Below are 6,000 nucleotides of genomic sequence, written 5' to 3'. Positions count from 1 at the left end.
TTGACAGACAAATAGTTTTTCGTTGCGCTCGAATTGCCACAGTTACACTTTGTTTGTTTTGAATTTCATTTATTTACTTAGTATGTGATGCAGACATGCCACTACCGTTATGTAAATAAACAGTTATCCCTGGACATCGTATACCTGTAAATAAAACAATATCGATTGGTGTAAAAGTTAAAGGGAAACTATTTTGACTACTGTTTGTTAGTACTGTTTTAAAGGTAAGACTGAAAATGTCCGCAGATTTAGTCGTAGATATCTCATCGAAATCAGCTTGCGATTTTTTAAGTAATTCTGTTGCCTACATTTTGACATTCTGGAAATTTTTCAAAAACAGATGATATACTGTAACCTTATACTATTATACGATCGAAATATTTATTGTGAGCAAAAAAGCTAAAAAAATGTATATAACGAACACGTAAAAGCACTTACCCATCATTATTTAATTTAAATTTTTTTTCATGTACAATATAAGAATATCAAATAACTTATTTAAAAGTGCCAGGCAACAAACCCCCAGCGTAGCAACTTAAAGAAACTCGATAGTTAAATAAAATTAGAATCAATGACACGTTAGGGAGCAACGTCGATGAAAAAAGTATGCCACAAAATGGAAAACAAACTTTTGTAATAAAATACCAGCCATTAAATAAAGGAAATTATTCGCAACGAAGCAGAAGAACCAACAAGTAAGTCAATATCGGCAGGACATACAACCGCACATCAACAAAAGTTGTGGCAGTGACGGCAGAGAAAGGTGGTGGATAAGCAATAAACAAACATTGATAAATCATTAAAAATTCATTGATGACAGCATTTTGCTATTAAAATAATAATAACTCTGATGTTAATAGAATTACTGGGTGGCAGAGAAAGCAATTATTGGCTTAAAGGTAAGTTTTATTTTGGAGGCATTGAGAGCTGTATAAGCTTATAACATTTTTTGAATAAATGTGCTCAAAATTAGTCACAGCTGAGGTTGAGTGTCATCAGCCAATCAGAGCTTTGATATATATACGTATGTAAAAAAGACTAAACTTTTCGAGTACTTGGTTGGTAGATAAGAAGAATATGTACACTATGAATGTTAATCGAAACTTTGGTACCGAGCATAGCGTTTATCACGATTGATCGTAGATTTCAATGCTATATATTCGGTATATTTACTATATAAAATATATAAAAAGTGTTTTCAGAACTAAAAACTAAAGCATATTTCTCACTCTTTCTCTCACTGTCGCACTATTGCTGGGGGCCCAACACTTGTAAGTAAAATAGCTATAAGAAAGTCAATAAAAACGACTATAGAGGAATTCTAGAAATGATCAAAGTTCCGTCCAATGTCATGACAACAAAAACAAGCAAATGTAGTGAGTTGCTGATCTCCAAAAATACGCCGTTTGTCGTAATATATTCAAACTGTGTAAGTGTTGTGAGTATGGACCAAAGCGAGACAACTGAAATACTCACTAAGAAAGCCTATTTTAGGAAGCTTAAGAATTAGCATCTTTAGAGAAGATGATTGTTACTCACTTTACTTATTTGTAACTTAAGTGCAGATTAGATATGTGGGTATCAAAACTTCTGGTATAAATTTGAAGTCACCCTTCCTCTATCCAATTATTAAACTGAATAAATTCTCCTTTGACAAGAAGTTTGTAATACACAGAAGAAATCGTCAGAGTCATATTTTCCATTCTTACTTAAATAGCCGCGCTCTGAGATTAAGACTTAGTCTTTTAACTCTTTATGTGAAATTTTTCCGTGCAGATGATTTTAGAGAGCCAACGTTATCACCTTCAGATATATTTTACCAAAAAGTTGTGCATAAGTAATAATGTCTTATTTTGTTCTACAAGTGTATATAAAAAATTTATACATTTAGCTAAAGCACTGAGAGGCAACTCAATATGCTAGAAAGCATAATGGAAATCCAAAGTATATGTGACCCACAAACTTGTGGTTGGCTGATTTCACAATATTATCACAACTGTTAAGCGCCTGTGGTTATTAAACACAATAACTGTAATTTTCGCACAGCGCAACCACCAGTTGCATTTAACAGCTTAAAGTAGCAGAAACATATAAACAGCTGAGGGTTATCTACAACCCAAACACAGGGACTCAAACATTATCTATTATGCAAGCTTGCATGCGGAGAGCTTGCTTAGTGTATCCTGGAAGTTTGGCGCCTGCGCAGCACACAAATACCTACAAAAGTGCCGTGTAATGCGAGAGATGCGAAACTTGGCATTGCAATCCACAAGCTGCAGCATTGAATTAGAAGCGCCACACCAAGTTTCGCAAAGGCAGCATGCCAGCAGTGAAATGTGCCGCTGGTGTTTATAAAATGTTGTCCTGGCGCAAATTGGCGAAACAGTTCCTTACGAGCCGCGAAGTGAAGCAGTCCGACGAGCTGAGTGCACTCGCGTTCAATAGAAATAGTTCCGGCAGAATCCGTTAACTTACGAAAGTTACTGTAAAGAACGCTACTTGGAAAGGGTATTAATTAGTTTAAAAAAAGAGTATTTTGAAAATTTTTACTTGTTTTTGTTGTTGTGTTTTTCAATATCTTCAATTTTGTGCTACCGTCTGCGTTTATTTTTAATTTTTTGTTGCTTTTGTTGACACTGTAAACTTTCGTAAGCGTAAACTCAACGCAGCTGGTTACACAAGCGTATGTGTGTTTAGCGTTTCGGTGACAAAAATAAACATTAAACGTGTGGGTGTGTGTGTAATCAAATAAATAAAGTGACAAGAAAAAAGCAACAAAAGCGCGCAACACAAATCGCTTGGCGTGAATTTATTGTCGTTTGTGCAGCAATTGTTATCGCCTGCTACGCGCGTGAAGCTCCTCTGTGTGTTGCCCCAAATTTTATGGACTACATTCAGGCGCACAGCCGCTGATTTGCCAATTGCGCGCTTATCCCTGTGAGCTTGTGTGTGCGAGTTTCGTAAGTTTTGGCGCGCAAAGCAAACGTTTTTGCGTTGTTATTGTTGTTGTGATTTATTATATGTTACTGTTGTTGCGCTCCAATGTTTATTGCCATTTCGACGCGTTCAATTGATAAGCCAATAAAACGGCTGCCAAAAATTCCGTTTCGCGTGCGGAGACTATGAAATTTAACGGAAAATAAATAAAAGAAACACACTGCTCTGTTTATGTTGTTGTTTACGCTGTGTGATCGAATCAGCGCAAATGCTTTGCATTCCTTATCATTTTTCCCGATGAGTGCGTTGACTTGCCTTCAGGCTTTCGGCCAGCCAGTGAAAGTGAAATATCAGCAATAAATCCGAAATCGTTTGTTTGATAAGTTTCAATTACGATTGGTGGCAATGTGTGTTTATATGCGCACAAACACACTCATACAAAATGTTCATGCAGCCCTTGTAGCTAACTCAATGACGCTGCCAAAACATCAGTGACTCAATCAATTTAATGGAAAGCAATCAAGTAAGTGTTGGAATAATAGCAAAGCAAACTCAATTGAATTTGTTCGGAAAATTGTTGTTGGTGTGTGGCCGTAATTAATATGTACAAAAAAACAATTTTTGAAAACTTTTTGGTGTTTTGATACTAACAAAATATTTTTTACGGAAGTTGAAAAGGCTGACACTCTTGAAAATAAAGAACAAGAAAAAACGTTAACGTTAAAAAACGTTCGGCTGCACCGAAGCTATAATACCCTTCACAGTGTTTACTTTTTATAGCATTAAATGGTAAAAAAAATCTTTAACTTGATTTTAATCGGTTAATTTAGATGGCAGTTATATGCTATAGCGGTTCGATGATAACAATATGTTTGGAGATTATAGCAATGTTTAAGATAATAACCTATAAAGAATTTGGTGAGCCGGCGTTTCCTTTAGAGTGCTACAAATATCGTGGCAAGCTTAATATGCCTTGTTTAGGGTACAAAAACTAATTAAATATTACAATAAACATTTCGTTCAAAAGTCTTTCTTTTTTTTGGCATCCATTTACCCAAAAGTAAATATTATTTCTAAAAAGAAAAACGGAACAATTGGGGAAATTTTTTATCGGCTTTGAGAGAGTTTTAATTTTTGCGCGGATTTGTGTTGTGCTCTATTATCTGCTTCACTAAAAGTCGCTTCCACATGTCGAAACATATTTTTTTGAACAAATTATTTAAGAGAGATAGGGCATTTCGGAAATGTTGCGGCAATTCGAGACTACTCCTAAATGGTTAAGACCAAGCAGGTTAAAAAATATTGTTTTTAAGACTTAAGAGATGGAATAGAGATTAGAGGTAGATAAAGAGAGCATAATATAATTTAAATATTTGTAAAATAGTAGTAATGATTACAATATACTGGAAGGTGTAGAATACAAAATTTAATTCTTTTTATAACAATATTCTATATATTTCAGTATAACCTTTGAGTTTAACCTTTATTTTATAATGGACAGTTTGCGAAAAAAGTTTGGGAAATCGTATGTGGTTTACAAATACGACTTAAGTAGATTAAGATCACGTATTTTTCTGTCTCATGTAGCAAGAGTTCGCTCGGGAATCAGCGTTGCCCATAAAGGTTCAATATTATTTGTCTTTATGTACTCAAATATATCTTTATTAAACTAAAGATATTTGATTCCATTTTGCGTATTCCAAGTATAAATTGTCAAAATTAAGCCCTTTTTAGGACTCTAGACTATTCTAACTCCCAGTGCAAATGTTATTTCAGCTAAATTTAATTAAGTAAGAGGGAGTTTTGGGTACGAAATAAATATTTGTTGATATAAGCCTGTCGAACTGTGTGGCTAGTTTTTCTTCCAAAAGCCAGGTTAAGCAACTTTGACATGAATAAGTTCACACTGTGTTGGGGATTTAGTCATAGTCAAAGAACATACCTCTGAACAATTCCCAAAAAATTTTTAAATCATTATTATATATTTTAAGCACTAAAGAAGAGATTAGTGTGGACAAACTTATAAGAAACGGGTTTTAAGACAATTTTAAAAATTTTCCAACGTGAAAAAATAATGTATTAAAAATTTAATATATTTAACTTCGAATCGCAAAATAGTTTTAGGGTTAGTTCGTGTAAAGCAAGGCCCATTTTTATGCTTATTTTTATGAAACAGTTAAAATAAATTTTTTTTTTTAATCCAATGGTACTTATAGTATGAGATTTAAGAATAGGCTGTAGAAATTTCATGGAGAAATATTAAAAAATACGGCAAGGTCAGCAATTACTCTGAAGCGTCTAAAAAAAAAGTAAACATGCAGTGCCCTAATAACTTCGTGCTGGATCTTTCGTAATCAAAAGATGAAGCTTTATTCGTTAGGTGATACAAGTAGTTTGCTCCAAGTAACAACGTGAGGGTTTTGAAATTCCATTTTTTAATCATTTTATTTTCTTTGAAGAAAAAAACTCGATTTTATGCGAATAATTGGTTGGTCGATATTTTTACTGTAAAATAATAATTAACAACAAATTTGAACAAAAAAATATTCCCCAGCATTACCTCGTAAATTATGTATGGAAATATGGTTCAAAATTCCAATACGATCGGTGCAGTAGTTTTGATATCATGAGAAGCACCGACTTTGGAAACGTTAGTTGTGAAGAGAGCGCGTTAAAGTTTTGATATCTAATCTAAAACATTCATAAGATATATATAAAAATACTCACAATTTCGATAATTTTGCTTCAATCCATATGAATTTTAGACACAACGTTCTTGAGATTGATTATGAATTTGAAAACAATTCGAAAAAATTTAAAAATCTTTGACAGCTGTGGAACCTGCTATATTCAAGCCATGTCTAAATTTTAATTTTTTTAATAAGAGTTTTCTTAGTTTAAATAATTTAATATAAAATTTTGTTCTGAAACCACACTAAGGATTTATTAAGAAAAACTCATATATTCTGCTATATATTTAAAGCACCTATAAAGTGCAATAAAACAACAAACACCAAGCACCTTTACTACGAAAAACGCCAACAAGGATACGACTAAGATATG

General features: G+C 33.3%; 1 protein-coding gene across 1 annotated transcript in view; it reads left to right on the top strand.

Annotated features, from left to right (window-relative positions):
• The first annotated feature begins 2,379 nt into the window (after positions 1-2,379).
• The window catches only part of PVRAP (PVR adaptor protein), a 70,246-nt gene continuing 66,625 nt past the window's right edge, over positions 2,380-6,000 (top strand). The window contains exon 1 of the mRNA XM_070112120.1: positions 2,380-2,508. The gene's annotated coding sequence lies outside the window, so the exon portion shown is untranslated. The remainder of the gene's footprint in view (positions 2,509-6,000) is intronic.

This window comes from Bactrocera oleae, chromosome 6 (assembly GCF_042242935.1).
Source record: "Bactrocera oleae isolate idBacOlea1 chromosome 6, idBacOlea1, whole genome shotgun sequence".
NCBI lineage: Eukaryota > Metazoa > Arthropoda > Insecta > Diptera > Tephritidae > Bactrocera > Bactrocera oleae.
This window is presented reverse-complemented; position numbering and strand designations above follow the sequence as displayed.